This window comes from Plectropomus leopardus, chromosome 19 (assembly GCF_026936395.1).
Source record: "Plectropomus leopardus strain MGB_pleo_1.0 chromosome 19, ASM2693639v1, whole genome shotgun sequence".
Classification (NCBI taxonomy): Eukaryota; Metazoa; Chordata; class Actinopteri; order Perciformes; family Serranidae; genus Plectropomus; species Plectropomus leopardus.
The window spans coordinates 19,034,036-19,052,666 of NC_142194.1; the positions used below are offsets into that span (position 1 = coordinate 19,034,036).

Here is an 18,631-nt window from a genome sequence, read left to right on the forward strand (position 1 = left end):
CAAACAAACTACATCGCCACCTCAATAAGGCCGCAAAACCGTGACTGGCATGATGATGTTCTATAGTCTGGCGTAGAACTGGCGCAGCTTATGTTGTGAGACAAAATGTGAAAATCTCTTAAGCTTGTGTTAACCACAGACTTTATTTCAGACACCTAACTAATAGCCCAAATAAAAAACCCACTGACTATGAGATGAGCGAACTGAGAGTTATAAAATGTTAACTAATTTTGGGTTTTTTTTAGACTCATTCCTGACTTATTCCTGTACCACTCTATGGTTTTATGTGGCAGTCTTATGTGGCAGTAAGATATGGACAGGATCAAGAAATTCTTTTCTCATTCACAGCATGAACAAGATACTTAAATTCAAATTCACCACTTAAGAGGTGTTGCCCACTTGCGCGATGGCACCGAAATACAGGCAAAACAATCTCTTTTTAACAGCTAAACTGGCTTTGCTTGCTACAGCTATCTGTCTGTTTGGAAAACACTAATTGAAACTCTTGGCTATGAACTGTTTCGTTCATATTGCCTTGCAGTTGACTTACTTGCAACACAATACTGGGTGTTAAGGAACAAGTTCTAGTGTTTGAAGGAGTGCAATGGATTATGACAAACAAAGGATCAGAAAGAAATTGAGCTTTATTTAATCCATTAAAAAATGACTTGATGGCCTCAATCCCCATCCTGCGGATCAGCCTGGGACACACCTAGTATAAGCTTGCTCCAGCCACAAGCTATATTTTTTTTTATTACAAGGACCCAAGGAAACTTGTTTTGCACGGTTTGTGCTGCTTCCATGTGACACATTTCTAGTATCTAAATTAAGACCCTGCAGTAAACACTGACCTTCTACGTCAGCAGAGGGATATTTTCCCTCAATCAGGGACTATAAAACTGATACGGACTTAACTCAAAGATTGCATCATTGTTCAACCTTATAAACACAGATACTGAGGGGATCTCAAGGTCTTTGTCTGTGGAAGGCATTATGTAAACAAGTTAGTTCTTGCATTCATGTTGTATTTCCATTAAAATTTTCGTCAAACCCTAGCAATATATTTATAAAGCGGAAGTAATCATTGGTGCATGAGATCAATAAAGAGGCTACAGAAAATTAGATATTGTGCCTGGAGTAAGAAGAGGCTGTCAATGGTTATCTGTTCTGGCCGATAGAGATCTTTTTCACTGCAGAATAGAAATGTGCGAGTCACTACACAACCCGCGGGTCGCGTGGTTTGGGTTAGCTTGTCAGAAAATGTGCATTATTGGGCGCGCAAGTCACAAAGCAGCGTTCTGTGCAAGTTATTAATAATTTACAGAAACATTGTGCTATAGCGTTCTACCTTCTTCCCTCTCTTTCTTTGTCTCTCTTAAACACACACAGCAAGCAGCTTTATCAGTCTGATATATTTAAATCTCTCCGGTCGTGGTGTCCAGTAAAAATGTTTCCCTCTGAGAAAATGTAGGCCTAACACTGTGTCTTAACAGCGGGAAAGCAAGCATCTCTCTGTCCCCACTGAATCTGTTATATCAGTATGTGCACTTACGTTACACTGTGTAAACATACCACTGTACCCATCAGCTGTGCACTCATGTAAACAAACCATGCAGGATATGTCAGCTGTGCCCTAGAGATCAGACTTAAAGGGACGCACCAACTAAAATCCAGTATGTTATTTTCATAGTCAAGGAAAGTTCAATCAATATTTGTGAACATGAGCTAATCTCTAAAAGACAGAAACCAGAGAAGTAATTCTCAAAATTGTGATGTCATAGGTCATAAAATCTGGAGCTGCTCGATGGAAAATGAATGGTAGCCTGATTTTGTGGACCCACAGAGTGTTTGTTTTCTTTTTTATAGCCAAGTAAACTTTAATACTGTACTGAAACAGAAAATTGACCCATATACTGAGGACATTCTCCTTGGTGCTCTCAGTGTCTGTGTCTTCTCTAGTTCATTGTCTGTTCATTGTCTAATACTAATGACGTGCCGATATTATCATGCATCCCTAATTGGCGCATCATTAGTATCGGTAGATATTGACTTTAAAATTACATATCGCAACTGGCCAACATGCTGATTTCTGCCGATATTGCAAATTTCTTTCTTTTTTTATTGACAAAGTGTACAAAGCATTAACCTTAATTTTAAATATTTTTATTATTTTGGACAATGAATGAATATTACATACATTAAAAAAAATTGCATTTTATGTCTCTATCTGCTGGTGGGCCATAATGATAAGAGTATGCATAACATGATGTTAATTCAGAGGAGACTTGATGACCACTAAATTTAGGCAGGGAAAAAATGGATATGGAAATGAGTTAATATATATTGGCATATTGGATATTGGCAAAAAATGTGAAATTGTGCATCCCTAGCTCTTACCATTTATATATAATGACACTTTTTATGGGTTTCCCCACCACTGTCCTCACTTGTCTGTAGTTTGGGGCTAGGAGCATACTGCGAGGCTTTTGGTTTGAATTGTTACTTTGTGTGCTACTAGTGCAGTTTTAAGGTTATTTTATGGATATTTCCTTGACTATATTTAGCCACTACATCCATACATTCTTCTTGTCTTTCGTCATGGATTTTTGCCTTTGGTTGTTGCATTGGAAATCATCATTTATCATTTATCATTTATCATCATTTTTTTTTGCCTGCTAACTGGTATGGGGATGATGTTGGACCTTTAAAGCTGGAACAAGAGGCCTGATTGTCAGATGGTAAATTTCAGAAAGTCACAAAAATTAGGTGATACAGACACCTCTTGAACCAATGCCTCATAATAACCTTTCACTGGATTTGGACAGTCGAAACGCTTGAGTTCTTCGAGTGATTTGAAGAAAGTGCTTGAGAGCTTGTGTTTGCAACTGAAAGCAGTTAATCTTCTCTGTGCGTAGGAGGAGTGGGATGAGAAAATGGGATGCCATCACTAATTTGTGTTTTGTTTGTGCATTTCACTCATACTGAAGTAATTGTAGATTTTCTGCCCATGCACAAGATATGAAATGGCTAACAAGAAGGCTATGTTTGTTTTATATCAAATTGGCTGTCATCTTCACTTTGATGGATGCCTGTTGCGTGAGTGTGGCCTAATTGTCCTTCTGCACAGCAGCGTGCGTTCATCTCTGTTGGCCTCTGGCCCACGATACCCACTCAAACTCTGCTCCACTTGTCCAGAGCACCAAAACAATGCAGAACTGCCGTGCTTCTTCAGCCCCTGTCGGGGCAGTCCCCTGGGGGTGAGCTGTTTTATGATATGTTTGTTCCAAATCTGATCCTGCACTCAATTGTGTCTTTGTCATTTCCTCCGTGTGAATGTCAGTGCGGCTGAACTGTGGCTCCATGGATTCCCTGCGTTCAGATACCTTGCATGGCTTTCATCAGTGCTGCTTTCCTCCCCCTCAACCACAACCGCAGCCCCTTCATCCTCCAACCATTGTTTTCCTATCGAATGAAACTTATTTTTTAGCCTCTCTCATGAAGCATGAAATACAAGCTTTTATATTGGCATTGGCAGGTATTTAAACTTATGATCCGATCCAGGCCGCGCTCATTAAATCGTCAAAATGATGTAACGTTTCACTGCTGCTGCCGTGTGCCAGCATGGCATGTTTTTCCACTTAGGGATTCCAATATTTGTCTTTGTCATAAACACAGGGCATCTGGTTGCCAGTAGTGGGCCCAGCCTTCATTTGGTCTTTGACATCGAAATGCGGCTGAATTCTTCAGAGAGAAGCTGCCTGACTTCTCGTTTAGCAGCTCACATAGGTGTGATAAATGTTACTAATCACCTATTGACCCTTTGAGGTCAAGCTTTTGCCCTGTTGCCCATCACCCTCCTCCTTCCTGCTGTCTTCTCTCTGCCCCTGTACCCTGTGGATAGCCTTTATCTTGCTCAGGCAGTAGTTTTTTCTCTCCACACTGCTTGTCCACCAGCAGATACCAGGCAACACAACTATGCACTTTACTTGTTTGCAGTCAAGTGTGAGATTCTTTCCGCTTCCAGATTTATCTTCCCAGAAATATCTGTTATTTGGCCTTGTGGCCTCTGAGATACATTTATGTTGTGAATGTGATTAGATACAGTGAGCCAGAACAGATATGCTTTCCTCTCTGTGTTCTCAGCTTTAGTTTTGACCTTTGCACTCTGAATATCACAGCCGGTTTTTAGGACTTTATTGAAGAGATAAGTAAATAGAAGAAAGTGTGAGATTATCTGGAAAATAATCTTCTGGAAGAAATGAATTTGGGTGAAATACCAAGGACAGGGGACTATAAATGTGTATGCACACAGATGCACACACTGAGTATCTATGCTGGATGGGGTTTCTGCTCAGCTTTTTTTTTCTACTGGCAGTGTAAAGAATTGCAGAGGGGCTTTTGTTCTTTTGAAAATCCACCTGATAATGTCGGTAGCTGGCTCCTTGCCTGAGCTGGTTGGATTTTAAAGACGAAAGAGAGGGAGAGAGAGAGAGAGAAAAAAAAACAACAACTCCCAGTCTCAAGTGCCCAGCCCAGTGTTACACACTTTACACACCCAAACACAGTGGCCCAGATTTTCTACAATCCCCAAGTGAAACAACTCCTGTGTTTGGAGCCTTTTGAAGTGTATGGCGAATGTCATTTTCAATGGGGAACCCTCAGAGTTGAAGAGTGCAGCACAGGTAGAAATAACAATGCTGGCAACACAATAATGGCACCAGCGTGATGCCAAGTTTTCTGGGTTCACAGATAGGCCCTCACTCCATCCCCCACCCCCCCCACCCCCCCTTCCCCGTTAAATGTTCCACATGAGACTGATTGAGCCATTTCGTATTGCTAAGCTGCGTGAAGAGTGCTACTTTTATAATGAGAGAATACTGCTAAATCAAGGCTTGACAAATCTACTTTCTCCATGTCCCCATATAGAGGGTTGGCGGATTAGGCTCTAATTTTAGTGCCACTTATCTCTTCAGCTGCTTTTAAGAATTAGTTCCAAATAACAAAAAAGTGTGAAAAATGTGAAGGCTTTCTGGGTGTTGGATGGGAGGGTGGTGGGAGTTTGGGTATTGTCAGTGAGCAAGGCTGTGAAAAGAGATTGTGTAGTGGCAGTAAGGGCCTTTGCATAAGAGTTCAAATTTACATACAAATCTCCAATATAAATAATCATTTGATGGCAAGGCCTGTCACGATACTTATGTTACAGACTGATTGTATGATATATGGACATGACCTTATTTTGCTGACTTCGATATTGCCCGTTTTGTTTACATGCATGTTTGTTTACATAAGTATGTCACCAACATTTTTAGCAAACATGATGCCAGAATAAAGAGCATAAGACATGGGCTCAGAAATTTTCAATTTTTTTCCCTCTCCATCCCCGCCTATTTGTGAAAATCAGAAGTAAAACAAAACAACACTAAAAGACGACACAGCACAGCTTACAGGTAGCCTGCAGCTCTACTTTTGGAGTAGAAGAGGCACAGTTCAGATAGACCTGAGCTTGCCAACCCCAGCAATAAGCCAAAAATGTCAGTTCTTGTAAATTTAGACTCCCTACAACTTCCACTCCGTAAATCCAGGAGCGGATCTGTTGGCTCCCAGGCTGTCCACTCCATCTGCGGGAGCCGACTGCAGCATAATGAAGCCAACTTTGGTGTTCCCAGAGTATTGCTAAGCTTGTTCATTAGTCAGAAAAGGCATCACTTAGTTTTGTTTTTGTCAGCCAAACTATATAGTCTCAAACTGAGTAATTTTGGGCTATGCCTAAAAAGGCGCTATAATTTTTAAAAACTTTTTTGAATAGTGTAACAGGTGTTAATTACCTAAAAAAGATATATCAATGAGTCTCCTCTTTACAGACATGCTTAGTTATGCTAGTCCCATGCAGCTTTTTGCTGTCATTTGATTCCTAACCGAGATAATTTGGTAAGAACTGCTTTACTTTGTTAATACTGACTTTACAACTGTTTTGTAATGCACAATTATGGAATTGAAAACATGATTTAAAAAAGTGATTAATTGCAATGATTAAAATTCTGTGACAGCCTTTATATATTTATGTGATATGTTTTTCATATTCTAATTCCACTGTCATAATATTTGAAAGAATTAAAAGTGTATTGTTCTTTGAAAGGGTGTACTTGCATTAGTATGCTTTTATGCTATTATTATATCAGTGGCATAAATTGATCTCAAAATGACAAAAATATTGTTTATCAGAGTTACTTTCAATTTATCGTCCGACAAAATTGGATATCGTGACAGGCCTATTTGTGTCACTTGGGCAGAGGGCAGTTGTTTAGAAATCAGAAAATGTTTGAGGAATTTTTTAATGACAAGTGGCTTCATGAGATCACAAAGCCTGATGCCTGTCTTTAAACAAAACAACTCAGACCATGAAAAATGGAACTTTTTTTCCACCCCTCCCTCTCTGTCTTTTAGTTTTTCAGAAACTGGAAGTTTACAGAAACTTAGATTCGGGGCATTTTTAATTGAAAATGAATGTGTGTTGAATGAACAGTTAGACAGAAAACCACCGTCTGTTTCTTTTTGCAGTCTTGTTTCTAGTTGACTTACTGCAAGTCAGCAGTTTAACTTTACCCAGTCTAAACAAAATCACTTTTCTGAACTCGCTTTAATGTCACTAACACCCTGATAGTTTAGACCTTTCCATCTCACATGTATTTGGCTACTGTGACACGTCATCAATACTAAACAACCATCAATACCCCACTGGAGGCAGTTGCATTTAAAACAACGGAGGACGCAGCAGTGGTGTGCATTCAGCACTTTTGAATAGCCGTCAGCTTATTGATTCTCCTTCAAGGTCGGCATCAATTCCTCTCTGTCTCGTCTTTTCTGTTTGTGACAGCGGAGAGCAAATGCATGTTAAAAAAACTTGCTGTTCAATTGAGTTGGGAGGGGGAAACCCATTAAAAAAACCCACCATGGTGGTTTCCACTCAGATTTGCTTTCCTTGGAGTGAAGCCCTTTTCGTTGCGGGCAGTGTTTGGGTGTGATTATGTAATCCATCAGGGCATTACCATAAAGGGGAGGAGGGGGGCGGTGTGCCGAGGGGTTGGAAGGTAATAGTAGTGCTACTGATGATCATCGTCTAGCAACTGCCCAAGGGCAGGAATGTTTTGTGCGCCGATGTGTCCGACAGGTGGCTAGGAGACGCTAATTGATTAATGATCAGGGTGATATATGAGCCCCCGCGGCCAGCCTAAACATAAAGGCTCAGAGCACCGGTGTCACCCTAAATCATTTCCAACCAGGCCAGTAAACCCAAAACAGTTCCCTCATTAGCATATGAAAGACCAATTGGGAGGCGGACTGTGGCTTCCAAGCCCTTTGTAGGCCGTCTATTGTCGACATCCTGAGTCTGAATTAACAGGCTAGCATTTTATGCCCGATGAATAATGACAACAAAGATGGTTTTATAATAAGGGTCACTCAGCAGTAATGAATGATTAACATCGGCACAATCTAAGCCGTTTGGATTTTTCTGCCTGTGCATGTCTTTGACGGAAGCAACACTCACCTAGCAGTTATACACATAAAACTGTCTCCTGCACTGAGATGTAAATTTCTGTTATTCTACAGAGTATAAAATACCGTTATAAAACTCCAACTTGAATGGATGTGTTTTCACCACGTGTTATTCTAACTATAACTCCTCGCACCTCGAGGTGAGATAATTTAAATTCTTTCTTTACATTGTTGTTTTTGCTCTGTACATCACGGAGCTGACATATTTTCCATCCAAGCAGTGTCAGATTCTTCTTGAATGATTGAACATTAGTGGAATTCACCTGCCCCCAGATGATCATATTTTGCACTCGGTGCTCCATATAACACTGTCATTGTCAGTGGATTTGTCTCTCTCAATTTCTCTCTCACTTCCTCTCTCTCTCTCTGTCTCTTCCTCTCTGACTCTCCCTCTCTCCAGTTATTTACCATTGCACAGGGGGCCTTGCGTGACCCTCTTCTTTGTTTTGTTTGGATGACTCTGAAGGACAATGGCAGTCTGGAGCCTTGGCCAGCACTGAGCGTGTGTGAATCTGCATCTCTCCATTGGGAGTGCTGTCCTCCGATGTCAAGAGAGGTTATGTGATCTATGTGTGACTGAAGGGGGTTTCCACCGCTGAGAGCCTTGAGGAGAGGGGTTTATATTGTGTGAGTGTGTGTATGTGTGTGCACGCCATCAATGGAATTTTATAGAACCAAGCAAGTTAAAACAACACATTGTGTCTGTTTTAATGTGAGCTCATGACTGTCGCCGCAGGGCTGCCATTCCCAAGTCTGCACGCACTTGGAGACTGGCGGTCGTACCGCAATCAGTTTTTTTTTTTTTTTACACATTTGTACTGAGCAGCAGTGTAAGGGTGCTGCTGTCACAACGAGTAAGTGAATGTCGCAGGGCCAATGAATGATTTTAGTTGAGAGTTGGACTGCCTCCTATCAAACCTTTTTAACCACCAGCGCTTGAGCAACTCAAATCCCACTCCCAGGTGCTGATGCAAGGCCGTAGATGGAAGATCGGGTTACCCCGCTGTATTACAGTTTCAGCCTCTCTGCTTGGTGGGACTGTGGGTCCCTGAGCAGTCGAGGCCTTCTAGGTGTGGTAAATTGGGTTCCATTTTAAAAGCAGATGGACTTGTCTGGCAGGGCTCCAGCAGTGAGGGCCCCTTCTTCTCCTTGTGTGTGTGTGTGTGTGTGTGTGTGTGTGTGTGCGCGCGTTTGCGTGTGAAAGGTGAGCGTCTGCAATGAATTGCTTTCAGCCATCAGCAAGGATAAAGACATGATTACCCCAGGCTACTCCTGTCCACTCTCATCAGTGCATAGGCTGCAGGCTTACACAAGCATACCCACACACGCACACACATAGACACACTAATACACGCACACTGTACGTGCATGTGTGTAAACTCTGTCCTCATTTCATCCTACCTGGCCTTTTATCTAAATTAGGCATCTTGGTGTAGTGAACCAGTAATAACACTGTTCAGATCCACAAACAGGAAGTGAGGGCGTGTAATAAGACAGGAAGTGAAATGATGAGTCATTGAGGCCCTGGGCACAGGCCAGCTGATTGGCTGTGTGTCACTTTGGAGTGAGCAGCACAAAGGCAGAGACTTGCAAATTAAAGTGACAAGCAGCATCTTATTACCAAGATCATGCATTACAGTGTGCCCAACAGAATTAGAATGTAGCCCAATGATACTGTGTAATTCTGTGGTTTATCAGTGAAGTGTATGAACTACACTGCGGACTGCAGCCTCCACACACAGTGACAAACAGAGTGACAGGACAGCTGACTCATATGAACAAGTCTAGCTCGGGATGAATGCGCAGGCAGGTCAGCGTTATATATGTCAGTAACGTCACTGCACTGCATTTTTATGAATTATGATAATCTACTGACGTCTGACTCTTGCCACGTCAATCCCCACTCCAGCAGTTTTTGTACTCATGCAACTGAAGTTACATCCAGTAATTAATGGCAGAGTATTACCAGCAGAGACACCAGGTGTTCATTCAGCTTGGGTTGTTTATTGCAACTTCAGCAATTAGGGATGTCCCAATCAGATCGGAGGGAGTGGTATCAGGCCTAATCAATGCATTTTTTAATTGATCGGTTATTTCGAGCACTCACCCTGCCCAATCCTTTGTTTACATCCGCTTTCACACAGGTGTCATAAATGGAGAGCCCTGATCTGTGGCAGATACTCAGATTTATTGAAATGCTTCTACTCCAATAAGTAGGAACTGATTTTTTTCATGTTAAGCTGCTACAACACTTTAAGTGGAGTTGAAATTTTTGTTGTTTATTTGTAGCGAACTGCTTTTATAGTAATGCTGTAATAGTAAGCAGAATTGTGACTGATTTTGTTAAATAATGTTAAAGTTCAGCTATAACACTACTTTGAATTGTGAATATATTACTCATTTATAGTGCTCTGTACTTTTATTACAGTGCCACACTAAGTGGATTAGTGAGCAATTTCTTGATACCTTTTAGTCTGTTTACTCTTTTATTTTGTTGAAGAAAAAAAAACCCAAATGCCGCACTGAGTGGAATTGTGATAAGAGGCATATAAAAATACTTTTAGTTAGTTTAGTTTGGGGGGTGTAGTATATTGTATTTTAAGGTGCATTAGTGTATATTTTGTTCTCTACCCCTGCTTTGAAATGAGAGGGACAACACACTTTACAATACAAGGTCATGTTTGTTTCAGGGCTAATACATGGCATTGTATTTACAGTGTTAATGGAGTGAAGTGTTTCCACCCTGTTGTGAGTGAGTTTTGTGGTATTAGACAGAACAAATATTACATGACATGTTTGTAATGCATAGGTTGCATGTTGGCTTTGAGTGTCTTGAATCTGGTCTTCCCTCTCCGTCTTTGACAGATAGGCTAAATATGCAACTGTAGCAGGAAGGTGAGCTTGTAACTGATGCATATGAGTAACATTTGCTTGCACAGAAACTGTAACACAGCTCATTCATCTGGCAAATGGCTCATGTGAATTTGTAAACGCAACTCCTCATTAACATTGCACTGAGGTTTGCACAGTAGCCAGTTGGAGTTGTGTGATGTGCAAATGAAAGCAGTCTTTGTAGTAAAGATTAATTCATTATTTTTATAAGACTGCTATATTTGTCTCTGTTATAACTGTTTGACGGTCCTCAAGAGCTTGTGATAACAAATTAGTGTGAAATTCATTTGCTGCTTGTTAAATGGCAACAAGGCCACTTCGGCCTAGAGTGAAGGATTTTATATTTGTAGTGGTATGATGACCCTTTTCAAAGAGCAGCCATTTCTGTGAGAGTCAGGAAAGCTCTGTCCTGATACATCTTGCTGCTTTCTTTGTTAACTGAAGTGCAGAAATTGTCTTCCTCTTTGTGACAAGTGCTAAAGTGAAATAAACCCAAACAGACTACAGTTTTAAAGGTCAATGGTTTCTCTTGAACATGCGTTTGGAAAACCCTGGCCTTATCCACAGCTCTACATATTATGGGACCTGGAGGGATCCTGTAACCAGGATATGCTAAAAAGAGATGGTCTGTTTTCTCCTCAAGGAGAGAGTCAGGACAGCTCACTGCTTTTGACACAAAGCAATTTTCTATTCAAATATTATTGACCATGATTGTTCAGTTTGGCATTTTTGTTGGATCCATGAAATCCAACAAAGTGCCTTTTAACATTTTCAAACCACTGTCCTGTTATTTTCATCCAGTTGTTTTTGGTAAAAGTGGACATAGGCATGCTTTTTGCTTTAACTTATCATTATAAAGTAAATGTTGATTACAGAATGTTATGGCTATAGAATAATGACACCATCACAGCCTTTGGAGTGGTTGGCTCAAAGCTTTACTTTCACTGTGCAATTCTGTCTGCCACCGGGTACGATCTCCCAATAAAATGAAAGCTCAGTTTACTGCACAAAGGAATAGGGTCAACCATTGTACAACCAACATAGGAAGAGGAAAGAGCTTTGGATTTCTCTGGTAGCCATCATTACCTATCCCCAGTGAACAAAGTGTCAATGTAAGGTACTTATTTTTTTGTAAGCATTTTTTAAAATGCGTCATCTGATAAAAATCATTGTGCACTGAAAGCTTTACACACTCAGTCAGATGCATTTTAATTTAGTTTTCAGGTTGTATATCTGTCCGTCTGTCCAGCACATTCTTGTTAATGCAATATTTCAAGAGCGCCTTGAAGGAATTTAACACAAACATTCACTTGTACTCAGCGATGAGCTGATTCGAATTTGGTGGTCATAAGTCAAAGGTCAAGGTCCCGGTAACCTCGTCTGTCTCATTCTTGTGAACGCAATATCTCAGGAACGTTTACTTCAAGTTTGGTGCAAATGTTTGAATGGACTCAAGGATTAGATTTTGGTAGTCAAAAGTCAAGGTCACGGTGACTTTGCATGTGTATCTTGTGAAAGCGACATCTCAAGAACACCTTGAGGTTATTTATTCAAATTTGATACAAACTTTAAGGACTCAACAATAAGCTTATTAGAATTTGGTGTTCAAAGGTCAAGGTCATCTGTCTCATTTTTGTCAATGCAATATCTGAAGATGAGGAGTTTCCTGAAATTTGGTACAAACGTCCAGTTGGACTCAAAATTGAACTGATTAGAATCCTTTGCCCCCTTGCTTCTCTCCTTCTCACTAAAGTTACCCCCGTCTGCTGTCACAGCTCTCTGCATCCCCCCATCTTGCAGCTGGCAACGCAACTACCTGAGTTATAAATTGCACTCTGCTGTAAGCATAATTATTACTGTTGTGCATACGTGCATAGTCTATTTTTACCTTTTCTATTGTTGTGGAAGAAGGACATTGCTTCTGTATATTTCCACTTCTTTTTCTTGCTGGTCCCCTTTGCACTTCTGCCCTGTTCCTCTCCCAAGCTGCAAATATAAGTGTTCAGCAGGTTACGCCACATTTTCTTCACTGCTTCTTGGACAAAAAAATCAAATCTTTTACACATTAATGACAGACAAATGTTTCGGAGTTGGTGTATAAGCATGATTGACCCAACTTGAGGTGATATTTACTTTTAAACGTGACACCCCCCCCCCCCGAAAAAAAGACATCTTAAAAAAAGAAAAGGCCTTTATTATCCGGGACATGGAAACAACTGAAGTGACTGTCTATAACAAAATGCAGTGTGTCTTGTGTTATTGGTAGTTGCTAGGCTCTGAGGAAAACGGAAAGCAATCCAGTTGTCTTTGCGATGATAACACTGGGAGGGAAAATGTTGAAAAATTGCCTTTCCACTTTTTTAAACAATCCTGAAACACTTACCATGTTTTCTGCCGCATAAATGTGACTTTTATCAGAGATCCTAAGAGTCATGTGACTCGTTTAACTTAGGTCTGCAACCAGACATATTGGTAAACACTTGATGTTTTAGCAACCTGCATAAACAAAATGGTATTGTTCAAACCGGAGTTGCTAGATCCATGTCCGCGGCAGCTATTCATTCACGTACAGCACAGTATTAGTTGTCTTTCTATGAATAGAAGACATGCCACTTTAGATTTGTCTCTGTCTTGGCAGTGAAGGCACCTCTGTGTCCCTATTTGTGCATCAGGCTAAGGGGATTTCTAGGCTGCCACCTGATTCACATTGCTGTAATTGAGTTGTAGCCATAAGCACTACTGTGCCGTCTTAGGCCCCAGGTAATTCACACACCACAAAAGCACTGTTTTACTCCACTTTTCACATGATGTCTGGGGCACAAATGTAGCGAGTGAAAAAGTCCAATCTATTGGAAAAGGGCGGGGAGATTACAGGGAGTATGAGAGTGACGGAAGGAAAAAGAGAGTAAGAGTTTTCGTGTAGTGAAGCAGTTCTGTGCCAGAGAGGCTAGGGAGTCACTGAGTCTGCAGCACGTGGATAAGGACCACAAAGCTCTTGGTTTCAAATATCTTTCTCTTTCTTTCTTCCTCTCTCCTCAGAGCTTAGGAGCTGCAATCGATTCAAGGGGAGATTTCCTTGGCCAAGGACAGGGAGATTGACGTTTTTGGGGTAAGCCCGAATTTGTCGCTCCTGTCAACTCTGGGTAATTGGACTTGTGCACACTCCACACTTGTGTCTGTGGGGTAGCAAACACCATCTTGCTCTCTATATACACAATAGCATTGTTCCTCGTCATGTGACTGCCATGTTTATTTTGTATTGAATTTTGTCTGTGTTTTCACTGTGTCACATCTGCTGTCATAAAAGGTCACTGTTTATGTGCAGCTAAAGTATTTTCAGACCTGCGGGAAACATTTTCACACACACAGACACACACTCTGCTCGGTTTAGAGGAGGTACTCTGTCTTATGGCCTGCGTGCCGCCAGTGGTAGGATCAAGTCTAATCCTGGGTCTGTTGCATCACAGTTGGAGCTGGCAGCAGGGAGATTTGCTCTGTCATGTTCAAGGGACAAAGACCAAACAAAAACAGCCATTCATTATTAGGAGCTGGCTTGAAGAACTTGGATCATCACTCTGTGAATATAGAATGATTTATTGGGTTAGATTCATCTTTCTTGTGTTGGCTGCAAAATAATGTGGCAGCAGAAAGAACAGTTATGTACCATTTATTTTATTCTGGCCTTTATTCCATGTCATGTTGTTGTGCCAGGATGTTGCCACAATAATGACAGACTGAAAAAGATTGGTTAATTCCTCTCAGCCAATCATAGCATCGAGTCCAAGGGACTGTGGCTTCGTTTGTCTTGTCCTGTCCTGTCCTATTTGGCTTTCTCCTGCTTGTACAAACTCGTGTTTTCCTCTCCTGTCCTGCCCCGTCATGTCTTGTCCTGTCCTACCCTGTCCCCTCCTGACTCCGGGGAAAGGTGATCTCTTCCCCCTGGACAAACTCCTTCCCCCATGCCAGCCTCTCAAGCAAAAAGCAAATAGAATGGTATGTGCACCAAGATGCCAGCCAATACCCAAAAGAATGCAGACTCCCTCTGCAAATCGCTGCCTTCATTGGATGCCCGCATAAGAGAGGGTGTGTGTTTTTTTTGCACACAAACACATATTCACACCCACAGAGGACGTCCATGTGTCGTAACTGGGGATGACAAGTGGTCTGGCAGTCACTCCTCTGTTAGCAACCAGTCTGGCATACGGCTAGCCTGATTGACAAGACTAAGGCTGGCACTAAGATCTTGTATGCATTTCGCTCTGAGTTTCTCTTCCTTCTTTTGATTTGTTTTTTTGAGGAAAGTTATCCCACTGTGTTGTCGTAGCTTTTGTGAGGTTAGAAATTGAGGCAGCCAGAAAAACATGCAAGAAGTAAAGTAGGTCAGTTTTCTGTTCAGTTTGACTCTCCTTGTAGTTGTTTAGAGGGCATTAAACCGTATACGCTTCATCTGTTCATGATGAAACATCACTGTTTTTGGAAAGCATTTAATTATTCCATTAACTGCTTCATTTATTATTGCCGTTTTATTTTGTGAACTGGCAGAAGGTACATTCAGTACTTGTATACAGTCATTTTCCAGTTTCTCTCACTCTCTGAGTTAGCAGGTTTGGGGTTTTCATCTCCACGTGAAGTGGTATTTAACCCCCCTTTCTCCGTCATAATTTAGATCCAGTCTCATTCGTGGGTTGGGAAGCGGCCCCGACAGTTGATGTGGAACACATGCCTTTAATGATTCACACTCTGTGTGCGGTAGGTCGGTGGTGGCTGCCGAGCCGCTGCCTCTCCCTCTGTCTAGAATGGGACTCCTGTGTTTTTTTTTTTTCTTCAGTGTTTTGTTTTGTTTTTCTACTTCACTTCGCATATGGAAACTTCAGGGAAGTTAAAGTGAGTTTATGCACAGTTGTTCCTATGTAATGGCACTTCATACACCAATCAATGGACAATCAACACTCGACAGCTTTATTGTTTCCCCAGACTTGGTCTTTTTTTGTGTCTTGCCACCATGCTACAGCAATTTTTGTACTCTTTTTTTTTTCTTAGAGTTCCCAATGTCAGATTACAATTGCTCTCCTTGAGTGGCTGTGCCAGTTTCTTTGGAACTGTAAAATCTTATGTTTTTTGTTCTTTCATTGTGATGAAGAATAGAAGTGGGATTGTGTTGCACTCTGGGGCATGAATTATCATTCATGATAATACCGGTATCATTTTTATATGATAAGAAAAAATCATATCATGATAATGGCAGTATTTTGACCTGTTGAAATGATGTCATACCATTATGCACAGTAACAACAAACATGGCTGAAAGTAGAAGTGCTACTGGCTTCACTGTGTAGGAGACAGGTTCAGAGTGGCTTGAGCAGGGTGGAATCAGTGGTTCTTTAAGCCTTGGCATTCCAAATGTTTTATGCACAGCCCTGGACTTTTCAGTGTCTTTGAGTGACTTGCCACTCAAAGTAAACTCCTCTTGCAGCAGCATTTTTTGTATTTGGCAGCTGTTCGCATGTGTAATTTGTGGTTGAGTTTGTTGTATACAGAAACTAAGTTTTGTTTAGTTTTTGCTGAATATTGAAGGTAAACTGTTAGATATATGTTGACTTATAAAACTATAACACTTATTTTGTTGCAATTGTATGCTCTTAAAGTCAGTAATATATATGTTTTTCCATATTTTGTCATTTAAAGAATATCGTAATCACATAAATGCCCTGAAATTGTTATATCATTGTAGTGCCATATTGCTCAACCCTACTTCTCAATACTTCAACCTTCTGATGAAAGAAACCTATTACGCCCAGGCCACACTGCCTGCATGAGCAGCACATGACGACTACCTCGCCAAACTACAGCGGCTCGCACACAAGTGATGTTCACACAGACAGTACTGTTGCTGCAGCGCTAATGTAGAGCTGCCTGCTGCTATTAGTTTTGTATTTTCACATTTAAAAGCTATTACTTCACTTATTTATGGAGCTGTGCAAGTCACTTCATCCTCTACAACACAGCCTTACAAACATTTCACAATAAAAAGCCTTGTGTTAAAAGATGAAGGGATTCTGTCCTTAAAAATGTTGTCAGAGGGCTTATATTTTGAAAAGAAAACATGAAGCGTTAAGTTTAAGTTTTTTCATATCTGTGACAGGTACATTGACATTGTAGTGAAAGGTGGCATGATATAAAGTCAGTTATCAAAAGATCATTTTTGCTAAAAATGTGCACATCATGCGTAAAACATAGGCGAATCTCTAAGCACAGCTGCACTGCATCTGAGCAATGCCACTCTTGGAGGCACTGTGGCGTTATGCTTTTCCTTACGTTTTGTCACACACACGCACATATACATATATATATATATATATTAGTTACAATGTCAGATATTCATGTTAAACATGGCCCAAGTTTTACAATAATGAGGTAAACATATGTAAAAGTAATCCCCATGAGCTTTCCAAACAATTATTTCTACTTTAGTGACAGGCTGGCATCAGCTCATGATGAATTTCTTTATCTGCACCAGGCACTCTACTGCAACTGTTTACGTGACGTAGCCCACGCTATGCTATGTAGCTACATTCTAACGTCAGAAAAATGTGTTATCTTGCTTGCAGATGTTGTTGTGGATTTCTCCCTGATTTCAGATCAGATTCCTGCTGGAACATGTTCAGTTGTGTTTAGAAACTTTTACGGGTGTTTTTTTTTTTTTTTTACATGGTAGACAGTGCCACTATTCTCTGTTACAGTTATTCTCCAGCTTTTGCTTTTTTTCAGTTCTGGGCATTTCTTCAGTGTACACAAAAAAAACAATTCAATTTGTCAGATTTACACCATCGCCCAAAATTGGAAGGTTGCAGTTGACCTAACTACTTCAAACTCAGTTAGTTTTTGTGCTGCTGAGCTCATTTATTGTAAAGCATTTGAATAGCAAGATATTGTGTGGCATCTTACTTCCTCACAGTCAGCAGAATAGCAGAAGTGTGCTGCTAGTCTCAATGCTCAAATGATTTAAGTTTGCGCTCGTGCGTGTGCGCTCCACCCACAGCTAAAAAATGGAGAAGTTTGACGAGACAGCACGATCCTCATTCAAGCAAAGGCAGCCTGTGCCTTTCCCCTGTGCATTCATCCAATCAGCCATTGGTTTACCTTTCATTGTGTGTGTAAACTGGGAGTTTCTGGCTATACAGTCAGAAAACAGTGAAATGTGCCAGCACGTGACAGGGAGTGGTCCCACCATCCAAGCTGACATAAATGGCTTCCTGTTTTTTGCTTTCACCCAGCCACCCCCCACAACCCACCCCCCACCCCCAGCCTCCATCTTTCCATCCACGCTTCCATCTTTTGTTCTTCCCCTTTTTCTCTCCATCTCTTCCTCTGTCTCGCCATCCTGGGTCCCACGCCCCTTTGGGTGGCCTTGTCTGACCTCTCCTTCCTCCACTCATTCACACATATACACATCCCTCTATCTCCTACCACGTACACTGACTGGACATTGCATGGTATGAAGACAAACGGCTCATGTCCTGCAAGTGAGCGGCTCTTTCCTTTTTGCAGAGAGACAAACTTGCGGGTGGCCGCAGCACTCAAGATAGAGAACGCACTTGCTGACCTCACTGGACAGAAGGGCTGCTCATATGTTGTGGATACTCAAGAAACAGCATGTATATGCCAGGCTGAGGCATTGTGTTAATGTGCAAAAATTGATGCAGTCATTGTTTTACTGCTGGTAATAGCATATTTTTGTCATGATTTGAGGAAATGTTTGTGTGTGTTGTTGGAAGGCAGCTTTGCGCTTTTGCATTAGTGGGAGAGTAATTTAGATTTAGCTCTTTTCCCCACAAGTACTTGACTCAATGCCCACGAGTTTACCAATCCTGTTTACTGTGTTTTTATGTGGTGGTGCTCAGTTTTTACAATACCCATAATCCACAGCATAACAAAGTGCCACTCGTAAACTATTGCTTTAATGAAACTATGCCTTTGTGCTGTTTTATGCACTGTGTTTTGAGTAAATTGGTGTTAATCTGTTTGGGGGGTCATAAATTAAGCCTTCTGTTAGAAGTTGTTTTATAAAGTTCGATGCTCTCAAAGCTGGTTGCGGAACAACACAGTGAGTGCTTGAAGTATGGAGTGTGTGTGTGAGTGCTGAAATTGATGAAGAGACCTCCCTGGATTTAAGTGTTGCTACAAA

General features: G+C 41.1%; 1 protein-coding gene across 4 annotated transcripts in view; it reads left to right on the forward strand.

Annotated features, from left to right (window-relative positions):
* Positions 1-18,631, forward strand: part of raraa (retinoic acid receptor, alpha a) — a 188,316-nt gene that overhangs the window by 22,827 nt on the left and 146,858 nt on the right. For 2 of the 4 annotated variants that reach the window (XM_042507470.2, XM_042507472.2), the window contains exon 2: positions 13,486-13,555. The exons of the other annotated variants lie outside the window; for them this stretch is intronic. The gene's annotated coding sequence lies outside the window, so the exon portion shown is untranslated. The remainder of the gene's footprint in view (positions 1-13,485; positions 13,556-18,631) is intronic. 4 annotated transcript variants of the gene reach the window in all.